Source organism: Symphalangus syndactylus, chromosome 5 (assembly GCF_028878055.3).
Source record: "Symphalangus syndactylus isolate Jambi chromosome 5, NHGRI_mSymSyn1-v2.1_pri, whole genome shotgun sequence".
NCBI classification, from domain to species: domain Eukaryota; kingdom Metazoa; phylum Chordata; class Mammalia; order Primates; family Hylobatidae; genus Symphalangus; species Symphalangus syndactylus.
The window spans coordinates 71643447-71657461 of record NC_072427.2 but is presented as its reverse complement, the minus strand read 5'-3'; the positions used below and the strand labels follow the sequence as shown (position 1 = coordinate 71657461).

General features: G+C 44.2%; 1 long non-coding RNA gene across 2 annotated transcripts; it reads right to left on the bottom strand.

The window, feature by feature from the left end:
* Positions 1-273: 273 nt before the first annotated feature.
* On the bottom strand, positions 274-10978 carry LOC129481894 (uncharacterized). Of its 2 annotated transcripts, none has more exons than XR_010121087.1 (3): positions 10557-10978; positions 9876-10009; positions 274-1011 (listed from the first exon to the last, which is right to left on the bottom strand). It is a non-coding gene; the product is annotated as an uncharacterized lncRNA (long non-coding RNA). The 2 variants fall into 2 exon arrangements; XR_008657543.2 differs by having other exon boundaries at positions 9876-9985.
* Between the last annotated feature and the right edge of the window lie 3037 nt (positions 10979-14015).

Genomic DNA, 14015 nt, shown 5'->3' with positions numbered 1-14015 from the left:
AACAGCCACTCTTATGGGGATGAGAGAACAGCAATATGTTTTTTTATAGGCTCTTTTGTGTGATAACAACTAAGAATATGCTCCTCAGAAAAATGCATATGTACTTATATTAACTACATTTTGCCTGTATTTTCAAGCAATTCAAGACTACGCTGCACCTCCTGTTCCCTGAAGCACCACCACCAGACCCCACACCCCAGAGTCACCAAGCAGTGGGCCCACTGATAAACACATATAGAAAACAATAATATGATACTGGCTTTTAAGGGGGAAAAAAGCTTTATTGCAAGTTAATTGGCCAGGAGACAGGGAGCAGTGCTCAAGTCTGTCTCCCAGAGCTGGGGGCTGGGGGCAGGTTTTATAGGCAGAGAGTAGCTATGAGAAAGATAGGCAGATGCAATGAAGTGTGATCTGTTTGGGTGATGCAAAGATGTGGTGTTGGGTCCTTGGCTTTTAATTTCGTACTGCAACAAAACAGGGTACCCCTCACTTAACTGGGCATGGTCCCTTGATCTGAGTACTTAGGTTCTGCTTATGGATGACTTTTTTTCCTTCAGATTAGCTCCACAGTCTCAAATCTGACATGCTTGGTTCATCTGGGCATGCTCTGGTTACTTGACTTGCAACCCGGGGGTCTGTTGCAATTGAAAAACAATTCATCATTTTGTTACATACTGTTACGGACAACACTGAACCAGACTGAATTGGTTCTGTGGTTTCACTGAGTTAAGAAGCTCTGATAAAAATACTCTGAATGTCCCTCCACGTTAATGTTCTGCACCATCCTGTTGTACCTAAATTTTAATTTCAGGCCTGAAATTTTAGGTTTTAAAAAGGACAGTTTGTAAAAGCCCCACCGTACCACACATTCAGTGGCCAAGGAGGCCTTCCTCTCTGCCTCCCTCTTCACCCTTTCCCCTGCTCTTCACCAGGGCTCCTCCTCCTCAGAAAACTTTCTTCTTTGTGCAGGGAGAGTTCAACACAGCATCAATTCATCCTTCCCCAGGGAGCCTGCCCAAACGAAATAGCATGCGTCAGGAACAGTGCCTCTAACTCACTTCAATTTATTTAAAGTCACTTGGAGACCATTTCCAAAGGGCCTGTGCACTGTAAACACTGCAGGTAGTTACCCTTCTCGAACAGGAACTGTGCGTATAAACACACGGCTCTCCAGGGGCTTCTGGGAAATCCATATTAACACACGGGAAGAACATAATGAGTCCATGTCTCTCTGGGGAATTTCTAATGATCCCAATCAACACAGAGGTTTCTTTCCATCCCAGGGAAAAGGACGTAAATATCAACTGAGTGGAGCTTTAATGCCTTTGTGGATGATTAGAGAATCTCTGTCCAAGTTGTGGGAGAGAACACTGCTGAGGGTGGGAATCAAGAAGGCTCAAATCAGAGGCAGAACAGGTGTGTTCCGGAAGCTTCAATAAAAGACACCAAGAAAGAAGCCAAGGGTATTCCCAAGTGAGGGCCAAATGACTCAATGCATCCTGAGGTTGTACTGTGTTATTATGTTGTCCTGTGTTGCACTGTTGAGTCATTCATTTCAAGAAACATGCTATGCGTGGCTCATGCCTGTAATCCCAGCACTTTGGGAGGCTGAGGCGGGTGGATCACGAGGTCAGGAGATCGAGACCATCCTGGCTAACATGGTGAAACCCCGTCTCTACTAAAAATACTAAAAAATTAACCAGGTGTGGTGGCAGGTGCCTGTAGTCCCAGCTACTTGGGAGGCTGAGGCAGGAGAATGGCGTGAACCCGGGAGGTGGAGCTTGCAGTGAGCCGAGATTGCACCACTGCACTCCAGCCTGGGCGACAGAGCCAGACTCCGTATCAAAAAAAAAAAAAGAAAGAAAGAAACTTGCCATGCACACTCTTTCTTTCCGTGTTTTCTAGGATATTGTATATTCTCTCCATGGTCTAGAAGAGTAGGCCAAGAGACTTCAATCCAAATCAGCACAATTTCAAAAACACTTGGGGTAAAGACAGTGAGTTGCCTTTAATTTTTTTTTCCTAATAAAGACAGTAAAACAAAACAACTTTCACGTACTATCACAATTATTTTGCAACATATTGTAATATCCTAAGATGAAAAAGGACTATAACAACAAATTTAGTTATAGATCTAAATGGTATTTGTTTTTAAATTTTTGAGACAGGGTCTCACTCACTCTGTCACCTAGGCTGGAGTGCAGTGGCAGTGGCATGAGCACGGCTCACAGCAGCGTTGACCTCCTAAGTTCAAGCCATCCCCTCGCCTCAGTCTCTTGAGTAGCTGGGACCCCAGACCAACATAATACCCATGCCTGGCTAATTTTTAAGTTTCTTTTTTGTTTAGGTGGGTGGGTCTCACCATGCTGCACAGGCTAGTCTTGAACATCTGGGCTCAAGTAATCCTCCTGCCTCGGCCTCTCAAAGTGCTCAGATTATAGGCATGAGCCATGGCACCCGACCTAATTGACTTTTATTCACCATTCATGAATGGGGCAGCCTCCATTCTATAAAATAGAATGAGAGCTCCCACAGGGCATGGCAGGACAGGGGGCTTTATAAGGTGGGAACAAGGAAACAGAGCAATAGAAAAAAAAAAGCTGATTGGTTAACATCAGATTACTTCAGATTTCTTTGTTTTTTTTTTTTTGGAAGAGGAAACTTATTTATTATGCTGACCCAGGTAGACTGGAATCTCCTGTTGTCAGAAAAATTGGTCTGTTTGGGGATCTATCTGCTTTCTAAATGCTTCAGTTTGATTATGTGGTGCTTAGTTACTGAGTGACTCCATTGTGGTTTGGTCTGGTCTCTCGGTGCCTAGTGCAGGAGCTCAGTCAAAAACATGGCATCCCGTAATTTTTTTTTTTCTTTTTGAAACGGAGTTTTGCTCTTGTTGCCTAGGCTGGAGTGCAATGGTGCGATCTCGGCTCACTGCAACCTCCGCCTCCCGAGTTCAAGCAATTCTCCTGTCTCAGCCCCCTGAGTAGCTGGGATTACAGGCGCCTGCCACCACGCCCAGCTAATTTTTGTATTTTTAGTAGAGACGGGGTTTCATCATACTGGCCAGGCTGGTCTCGAACTCCTAGCCTCAGGTAATCTGCCCACCTCAGTCTCCCAAAGTGCTGGGATTACAGGGGTGAGCCACCTGTTTCTTTTCTTGCCACCTACAATCCATCGTCCGCTTTGCAGAAAGAGAGCATTTAAAACTTTCAGCACTCCATTCTTCTGCTTAAAGCACTCCAACTGCTTCCCATTGTAAATCAAACTGCCCTGCCCTGGTGTACAGAGCTCTGCTTCTGGCTTCAGCCCACCTCTCCCCCTCATCTGCAGCACTCTCTTTCTTCCCCTTTGCACTCCAGCCACACTGGTCTTTCCGTTTCCAAACCTATCATACTTGATCTCACCTTGTGGCCTGTATTAGTCCATTCTCACACCGCTATAAAGAACTACTTGAGACCGGGTAATTTATCAAGAAAAGAAGTTTAACTGACTCACAGTTCCACAGGCTTACCAGGAAGCATGACTGTGAGGCCTCAAGAAACGTAAAGTCGTGGTGGAAAGTGAAGGGGAAGCAAGCACCTTCTTCACATGGCGTCAGGAAGTCAGGAGAGAGAGTGAAGGAGGAAGTGCCGCAAGCTTTTAAACCATCAGATCTTGTGAGAATTCACAGTCACGAGAACAGCAAGGGTGAAATCTACCCTTATGATCCAATCACCTCCCACCAGCCCTCTCCTCCAGTTCAACATGAGATTTGGGCATGGACACAAATCCAAACCATATCGCGGCCCTTACACCGGGTGCCTTTCTTGCCTGGAATGTTCTTTCCCACTTGTCACTCAGATCTCATTTAAATGTCACCTCCTCTGCACAGAGGCCTTGCTTGACCACCTTATGTTAATAGACGTTGCATCATATCAGCCTATTTTAATTCCCTACATAGTACTTATCATTACCATTTATTTACCTTGTTTAACTTATTTTTATACTTGTTTATTCTTTATCTCCACTTGCTACCAGAATACAACCTCCCTATGGGTCTTTATTTTTGATATTTTAGAAGTGTCTCAGTGCATCATTGTGAATATTAGTTTTCTATAGTATATAATATGAGTTGAAAAATATGGACACAAAGACTGAAAGAAGAATCCTGGATAACACGCTACAAAGCAAACCAAAACCAACCCAGAAAACTTACAGTATAAAGTTCACTATTAAGGCCGTGCACTGTGGCTCACGCCTGTAATCCCAGCACTTTGGGAGGCTGAGGCCGGCGGATCACGAGGTCAGGAGATTGAGACCATCCTGGCTGACACGGTGAAACCCTGTTTGTACTAAAAATACAAAAAATTAGCCGGGTGTGGTGGCAGGCACCTGTGGTCCCAGCTACTTGGGAGGCTGAGGCAGGAGAATGGTGTGAACCCGGGAGGTGGAGGTTGCAGTGAGCTGAGATCGCACAACTGCACTCCAGCCTGGGCAACAGAGCGAGACTCTGTCTCAGAAAAAAAAAAAAAAAGGATTACTATTAAATGAATACCAACTTGGAAAGACTTCTAAGAAATGCTTTCTTGGTGTCCAGTCTGTTAAGCCTGGGTTGAACTCCTTTTTCAGGTAGGCAGTTTCAATTTTTGAAGAGCAATGAATATTCCTCATGAAAGCATCTCCCTATTTCAAATGCAGAAGCTCCTTTCAAACTTAGATATCCCAGCCTTTCATTCTCAATACAAAAAGACATAAGCCCCATGGCCAAGTTAGCACAAATCTAGGACAAATCTAAGGTGTTCAAATCACTACATGCTCACACATGTACACAGAGGGCCTTAAATCATTCATTCACCTCTGTTTAAAAACAAAAATAAGGGATCACTTCATTTTAGATAAAAGAGGAGTGGAACCCTTCCTCCTAGTTGTCCTAGCCCATGAGGCCAACAGGACTTCAAAGTTAACTTTTCTCAAAGAGGCAGTCTCCTGTGGGCATTAAGAATGTGGACTTAGGAGCAGACTGTCAGGTGAGGGGCAAATCCTGGCACTGGTGCTTCTTAATTGTGTCAGTTGGGCAATCACTTAACCTCTCTTTGTTGCAGTTTTCTTTTTTGCAAAACAGTGGCAATAATAGCACCTAATTCTTAGGGTTGTTATGAGGATTAAAATGATTACATGTATAAAACAGTAAATGCTACATAAGTGTTAGTTATTACCACACCTGGTGGTTCCCAGCTTTTGTGTATCAAAGAATTGCCTAGTGTGCTTGTTACCAGTGCAGATTTCCTGACCTACTCCCCAGAAATTGTAATTTACTAGAGCCAGAGGGAGCCCAGAGATTGGAAAAAATTTTAGGGCAGAGTGCAGAGGGCCAACTGCTACATCTTCCAGCCAAACCTAGCTCTCTCTGGTAAGTCAATATACATTCATTTACAGTTTAAGATAAAATCCAAGGAAGAAAAAGAATTAAATATACTCCTTTATCATCTGTTCCTGGTGTCTCTGATGTTGGGTTCCGTAACACTTTCCTGGTGAGTTCCCACAGCCCAATACACACCACATTGCCCTGCCTTCCTCTCTAGCCAGTTGTCTTTCTTCTTCCCCCTCTCTTGCCATAATTACAGCTCTCAAATGCTTGTAAGTGCTTTCTACAGTCTTCCTAGATTATTTAGCCAATAAATAACAACATCTGCTTCTTGCTTTTCCTCTAAGATGGATCCCTTCGGTCTTAATCAGTTTAGTTACTCTTTTAGTACATTTTCACCAATACCAGGAGCAAATGAGCTAATCGTCATCACAATCCATCTGAAGTACCAAAGGATGTAATTCCAGGAACCAGCGCAAACACAACGGTGCACTTGGAGGTGAACGCAGAGTTCATGGTTCTGATCTGAGCTTAATGCAGCTCGTTATCACCTAGCTCTAAAGAAAACTATAAGGAGAAGGCATGGGAGAAGAGGAAGAGGAGCTGGGTCCGTGAAATGAGTTGACATGAGAATACTGCAGCAGTAGCGAGATGGCGGAAACTAGACATGGTCCTCTTGCATCTTCTGAAGCACAGAATGCCAAAAAGAATGGTCTGTCTGCCAGCAAAACCGACAGACATTGCAAGTGGCTATGGGGCAGATTTCCATGGAGAGAAGGCCCTGAACATAGCTGGCAAGTGAAACTGATGCTGATAGCCCGGGGGGAGCTACAACTGGGTCTTGAGCAGATTAGACACTGACTCTGGAGTCGGCTTTGCTTACCCCGTGATAGGTGCAAATGCTCAGAATGCTTTAAAGAACCCAAACAGAGGATGTTACACCAGTATGGACCGACAAATCTTGTGTCTTCAGACCAGGGAACAGACTTTACAGCCCGTAATGTCTAACAATGAGCAGAGACATCCTCCTCAGAATAATAGCATACCAGAGAAGTGTAATGGGCAAATGAAACATTGGTTGTTTAAAACAGGGGGAGATAAAGCCACAAAGGGCTGGCGTACATGCCTTTACAGTGTGTGGGTCACACTCAATATGAGTGTGACTAAAGGAGTGTCCCCACTAGATAGATTCTTTCTTTTTCTGGTGGGTGTGGGGAAGAGGGGATGGGGAAGGGTGCTGGGATGAATATGCGATTATCGTCAAGAGGGGATGGGGAAGATGCTGGTAATGATGACTGTACTTCTTTCTGTCTTTCCTGCATCACCCCGACTTGATTGTTTTTCCCTGTCTGATTCAATGGTCAGTGATTCAGTACAGAACCAAGGCTGCAACTGCAAGTGCTGGAAGTAAGGGTGATTCCAATCAAGAAACTCCAACTATGCTTTAAAACCTTTATACTAGAATTCCCTAAAATCCTGACAGGGCAGGTTATGCCCTCCCCTTATCTGGCAAATTGGTGCTGTGAATGTAACTGTATTGTCTGATGGTAAAACATATTCTATTAGTTCTGTATCTCCGTAACCCTACCCTATATGAATGGGAGTGAAGTGAGAGGGAGGTTCTTGCTAGACTAGTATTATGCCTTGTAATCTAGACCAGCATAGTTGCCAAGCCTAATATCCCTCACAAAGGTGAAAAAGCTTGGTTACAAATAAAGAGAAGGAGGAACTGTCGCTTAGGGTAAAGGAATAAATAAATGAGTTATGCAATAAAGGAAATATAATGTTACATTAATACCTTGAAAGAGGTTCAGTGCAAGAGATCAATTATACCAGATTCCTGAAGGGGTGAAGATACACATTTGCTGAGACCAATCCTGGTTTTGGACCCTGACAAGATTGAATGGAAGCCTGCAAACCTGAGCGGCCTGGCCCTGGGAGACATGCTTATGCAATGTGATGTGATGATGCCTTGGAGTAACTGTTAATGACTCAGTGGGACTCTAGTAATGTGCCCATATCTATTGAGTTCTATTTTGTTTTGCCATAAGAAATGTATGGCCAGAGACCAGAGGGTGGACTGTGAAATAATAAGAAATGTATGTATTTGGTCTGTCACTAGTCTTCTGCACACAGTTCCTAAAACCCTTGGAATCTCCAAAAGTGGTCTTTTTGCATCAATGACGTGAGTGATGGCTGGGGGCTCCTGCATAGCCTCTAGATAGGGCTGGTTGCCAGAGGAATCAACCATGTAATTAGAGGGTTTGAACCTTCAGCCCTGCACCTCAACCTCTGAGAAGGAGAAAGAGACTAAGGGTTGAATTAATCAGGAATGACCAATGATTTAATCAGTCATGACTATGTAATACAATCTTCATTAAAAAACCCCTAAATAACAGGGTTTGGAGAGTTTCCAGGTTGCTGAGTACATGGAGGGTGGCACAACCCGAGAGGGCATAGAAGCTGAGTGCCCCGTCCCCGTATCTTGCCCTATGAATCGATTCCATCTGGATGTTCCTGAGTTCTGTTTATAATAAATAAGTAGTAGTAAGTAAAGTGCTTTCCCGAGTTCTATGAGCAGCTCTTAGTAAATTTTGAATTTGAGCAGGGAGTCGTGAGAATGTCTGATTTGTAGCCAAGTCAGACAGAAGTCATGGGTAATCCAGGAACCTACTGCTTGTGATTGGCCTCTGAAGTTGGGAGCAATCTCGTGGCCCTGTACCATTAACCTGTGTGAGGGGGGTCCATGCAAACTTGGGTTACTGTCAGAATTGAATTGCAGGACACCCAGTTAGTGTTTGTCAAAAAGTGGAGAATTGTTTACTGTGAGAGAAACCTCTACACATTTTGGTGACCAGAAGAAGTGTTGTGAGAATGCATAGAGAAAAACAGTTTGTTTTTCCTGCAACAGTGGTAAGAGTACAAAAGGAAAAACATTGCTTTTCCCTAGACCCTCAGAAGCAGAGCTGCTCTCAATATGAGAGTCTGCCACTAATCAGGACCCACCCACACTCTCTGTGTGAGTGCAGGGAACTCAGGCTGCCTCTGCTTTCTCTTGTAGCAAGAGAGAAAAAGGTAAGATATCAAGAAATGAGAACAAAGAGAGGTAATTCTCATATTAAAAGTGTCATCTTAAAAATTATGTGAAGAGTTGCTTACCATTCCCCTAATGTATTCATTTCCTGAGTACCTACTTTGTGTAGCAGGTATTTTAGATGGTAGGAGCTTGCGCTGTGGCTGGGGAAGAATAAAAAAATAAATATCTAATGCAGGAAAGTGATGAGTGTTATTAAAGAAAAAGCAAAATAAGAGAGTTTTGTTGAGGTCAGGGAGGTGTGCTTGCTGCTTGAGCTAGGATAACAGGGAAGGATTCTCTGAGGAGTGACTTTCCGCAAAGCCTGAGCAAGCGATATTCATCTTAATGAAGTGCTTTCCAGGGCCGGGCGCCGTGGCTCACACCTGTAATCCCAGCACTTTGGGAGGCCAAGGCGGGTGGATCACGAGGTCAGGAGTTCAAGACCAGCCTGACCAACATGGTGAAACCCCGTCTCTACTTAAAATACAACAATTAGCTGGGCATGGTGGCACATGCCTGTAATCCCAGCTACTCAGGAGGCTGAGGCAGGAGAATCACTTAAACCCTGGAGGCGGAAGGTGCAGTGAGCAGAGATGGTGCCATTGCACTCCAGCCTGGGTGACAGAGTAAGACTCTGTCTCAGAAAAAAAAAAAAAAAAAAAAAAAAAAAAAAAAAAAAAAGAAGTGGTTTCCAGAAAGGAATAGCAAGTCAAAGGTCCTAAGGTGGCAGTGGGTAACGTGTGCACCAAGAAAAACAAGTGCTGATTTGGAGTGAGTGAGTGAGTAAGATGGAGATGAAGTTGAAAAAATAGCTAGAAAATCTCTGCTGTCAGTAGGCATGCAATTCCATTACTTTGACATGATCAGGCATTCCTCGTTTTAAAATTGGGATGACAGGGTCCTCAAAGGTTGGAAAAATATACAAGTAGCTCCAAAAGAAGACAGAAAAACATTTATTGATTAAAATAAACTTCTTCATAAGAAGTCTCCAGACTTCAGCCATGGATTCATCTACATGATATGTACAAAACTCTCATGGCCCAGGACTATGACCCTTTGTTATTCCCCCACACTTTCACACTCCAGTGTAAAGCTGAAGTTACCAGCCTTCCTCCATTCATAGCCTTCTCTTCTCTGGGTAACTAAGATAAAACATGGTTTGCAAATAATTTTCAAAGGCCAGTGCTTTATGTTCTTTGTAAAATAAAAGGTCCAAGGCTCGGCATCATTTAAATTGAACACTCCACCCTAAAATACTTTTTGGCTCCCCCTTACACTTTAAACTATTAACATTAGAAACATCTCAAGGATACACAAGGAAAACCACTTAGTGAGGATGCCAGGAGGGTTTTGATTGCTGGTGGCTTTGTCAGGTTGGAGGCACCCGGGGCAGCCAAGGGTGGAGGTCCACTCTTCCCTCTTGTTGGGGAGAAATTCTCCATGTCATTTCCATACCTTTTCTTACAGCTTTTGTCCTGGATGACTTTTCAAGGATGTTTGTGTAGCAAATGGTCTTTGAAGATGGAGATAATGTCTCCCTTTGGAGCAGAAGCCAGATTTGTTTCCTGACCAGGATAATAATGTGTCCTCTGGGGAAAGGCAGTTTGGTGTGTGTGTGTGTTTGGTGGGAGTAGGGGTTGGGGGCGGTTGCTTGCTAAGAACCCCTTTAAAAGATTGAGGATCACCTGCTGTGACATGGACTAGTGTGGATGAAATATCCATCTGTGTCCACTGCTGTATCACCTACAGGACTTTTGGGTGCAAGAAGAACCAACTGAACCTGAAGCCGGTGCTGCCTGTTCTGTCCTGAGTAATAAAGTAACCAAGTACTTTGTCTCTGGCCCAGACTTCTCCTGTCTTCTGACAGCATCTATAAAATGTTAGCAAGGTAACCGTTTGCTGTAAGCAGAGTGGAATCTCAGATCCTTCCGTTTTTGATACCTTTTCTGCTTCTCCCCCAATCCACCCAGCGTTGGCAGATCCTAGCTACATTCAAGGGGGCTCACACAGTCTCCCCACCTGCAAACCTGCCCACAAGACTGAGAAATTACGGCCCTGAAAACAGCACTTCCCCCGCCTCTTCCACACACACCACACCTCTGGGGCCAACTGTGTAGGACTGGTTGTCTTGCTCACCCAGAGGGGCTGGCGGAAGGGGAGTGAGGTGGCGGCTACAGCTGCCCACTCCCAGATCTGTCCAGAGAAAACAGCCTAGAACGCAGACACCTCGGGAAACTCTGGAAACTCGAAGGGAACTCCCCTTCGCCTCTCCCGCCTGGTCCCAGGAACCCAGAGTAGCCTGGAGAGGACCTGGGAGCCTGGTGGCGTGAACAGCTGCAGTGGGAGAGGCAGGGAGGCAGAGAGGCCAAGGCGTGATGAGAACTAGAAACTCCCTTCAAGCCAGTCCCGCAACTATTCCCGGCCCTGGGTCAAAGGGAAGCCCTAGACAGGAATGCACTTGAAGGTGAGGACGCTGAGCGGCCGCTAGGACTTGTGGCTGGTGTTCTCGGCCATGCCCTGGCCCAAGAAGTCGTTGGTGAAGGTGCCCCAGCGGAGCGGGGCGCGGGGCCGTACGTTGGGGTTGTTCACGGTCGTCACACGTCGTCGTGCACGAACTCGCCCTGCAGCGAGCGGCCTTAGCACAGGCAGCTCGTCCCGGCCAGCAGCACCTCTTCCTCCCGCTGCGAATGCCTCGATCATGCTCCTCCAGACCCAACACACAAACACCCCGAAAAATTGTGAACCCACGGGGGTGCCTTCTGTTTACCGCAGCTCTCAAGCCGCGGGCGCTTGAGTCCCAGATGGCGAAAGTTCGCGCGCAGCGCGCGGCTGCCCAGGAGAGGAGGGGAAGGGCACCCCTGGACCCCGCCTGCGGTGCCCGGCTGTGCTCACCCCCACGCCCCCGCCCCCATCGTTCTCTCCAAAATGGGGCTGGGGAGGGGCACATCTGGCGGACCCCTCCCAGGGGACGAGACAGGTTTAGCAGGTGCGAAGCCTGGAACCCCCACACCCACCTTCCAGGGAGAAAAGTGCCGCTGCTTTCTGCCAAGTTCCCGGCTTTTCAGCATTGGCGCCCGGGGAGACGCTCTCCACCCGCCCCTTGCTCGCGTCCAGTCGCCGGCTCGGTGCTCTTCTGCCCAGGCTTTCTCTCACCCGCCCAGCGCTGCGTCCTGCAGACCCAGCCTCCTGCGGGGATAGGGAGTACCTTCCCCAAAGCCAGGAGAAGGGGTCTCCCTGGACAAGGACATCCTGCTCGCCCTGCCCGGGTGTGTTCAGAGGCGCCATCGGCTATTTAACTTCACAGCTCATTTCTTGGTCAGCACTTACAAAAAGTCCCAGGTTCGAGTTTTGGTTTGGGTCTGGGGGCTGAGTTGGTTCCTGAAAAATTTCTTACTAGTTAATTTTTTTAATTTAAATTATTGAGACAGTCCGGGAGATGCCAAGCAAATTACTCTTTCTTCTCATCCAAGTGGGTCACTGGTTCTGATGATTAGTTTCTGTTTTTTTGTGCAAGTTTGAATAATCCTGCTAACAATAGGCAGAGAAGTGTGTAAGGCTTCTTCTGGCTTTGGTTGATAATTAGATATCCCAAAGTGCGGAATCACCTGATTTGTTTTGAGGTTTGAAAATCTGTGAACTCTTTCAGGCCCCTTGTAAATTACCATTGCTGTATGCTATTGTATTTGTTACCTGGGAAATTTTACATATCCAATCAGAAAAAATTTTAATGTGGAATTCACATTATTAAGATACCTTACATCCTCTCAGAGATGAAACAATAAATATTGGAATATGAAACTTTTTTTGAATCTTAATCATTCCCTGATTCAATACTTTTCTGTATTACAGAAAAACAGTGTAAAAGTGTTGATATCTGAAAGCGTCTACAGTAGGTATCTACTAATGTGCCAGCCCATCAAGCTGTCTTCTTCTCTCTTAAAGTAGGGACACTTACTGTGCCTAAAAAACAGACCACAAAGGAATTAGACGAAAACCTTGTTATTCAGTCTATGTTTACATTTAAAGCATTTATTGTTATAATACTATTTTATAACCTTCTGAGACAACTTTTGTCTACTGCCATCAATTTAAAACATAATTATTACAGAAGTTCTTCTTTAAGGCTTATCCAGATTAAGTCACTTATGCAAATGAGGATGGACCAAATTCTTGAAAGAAATTAGAATGGAGAAAAAAATGAGAACAAGAAGTTTTTATAAAATTTGAAATTTGTTTTAGTAACACTTTATTAAATTACTGCCTTTTGTGCTTCTTGTGCGTAATTATATGTATAGTTCAGGAATGTCCGATATCACTAGTAAATATGTTATCCCAGTGTCATGAAAGCAGAAGGCCTGAATATAGAATCTACAATGTAAGAAAAGAATTATTTTTATTATTATTATTAAAATATTACTAGTTCTTGAAGAAATTCCGGAGAATTTGAAAAGAAAATAAAAATATCCCTGACATATCACCCAGAAATTACCACTGTAAATACATAGATATATTTATTCTAATCTTTTGTCTATGTATGTAAATACATCTTTAATGTAAATTTGAATTACACTATATCTACTATTCTATATAAAGCTCTTTAAAACTTAATAAGTTTTCCATGCAATTAAATATTGTGCTATAACAAGATATCTACCAGCTGTAGAGTACTACATCATGTAGATGAAACATAATTAAACCAACCAGTCACATTTTTCTTGGCTAGGTTGCCTTTCATTTTCCTTTGCTATATAAAAAAAAGTCAAATATCAATCCCAAGAAATTAAATTACTCTCACAGTTATAGTATACATTTATCATATATTTTGATAAAGATTTGGCTGGTATGAATAGTTCTTTAGAAATTATTGCCTAAGAGCCCATACAATTTTGAGTTTCAATCTTGAGTTTTATATCTACTCCATATGGATCAACTACTGACCAGGCCAAATCCGTCTTAATCCTGAGCAAGACTCAGTGTGTCATAATCTGTTACAACTATATCCACCAAAGTTTGATGGCAGAGTTTCAATGGTTACCAGTGTTAAAAGGAAGGGTGCAGGGAATCTTTGGTTGTTGTCTAACTTGGGAGAAAGGATTTAGCCAAGAGACAATTAGTAATGTAAGCCTAACGAGATAAGTGTATACTCCAAGAGAGGAATGGTTTGACCTTGCTGGAAAACAGCTCCAGGCTGATCTGGCTGGAAAAATAACAATAGCAGAGTTTATTTAAATAGACAGTACTCTCTAAAAGATGAGTCATAGCGGGCTACTCAAAAGAGAATGAGCCAGCAGCAGCTAGTGCGGGGGCACTCTAATCTTACATGATTATTCATGAAGGGATGTGAGGGGGTGTCACTTGCAATCATGTTTTAGGCAGTTCCTTTGAGTGTGCATGCCCCGTGGTCATACATGCTAATACACACATTGCATGTCTCATCAGCATTTAAAATATCCATGCAGGGTTGTGTTTTTCACTATTATGATGAGGAAAAGGCTACTCTAGGGTGAGTTATTGGAGGAGCATGCATGCTCCTCAGTAGGGAAAGTCCCTACCATGGTTATCACTGGTCGGGGCCTGATAAGTCCCCTTCTGGAC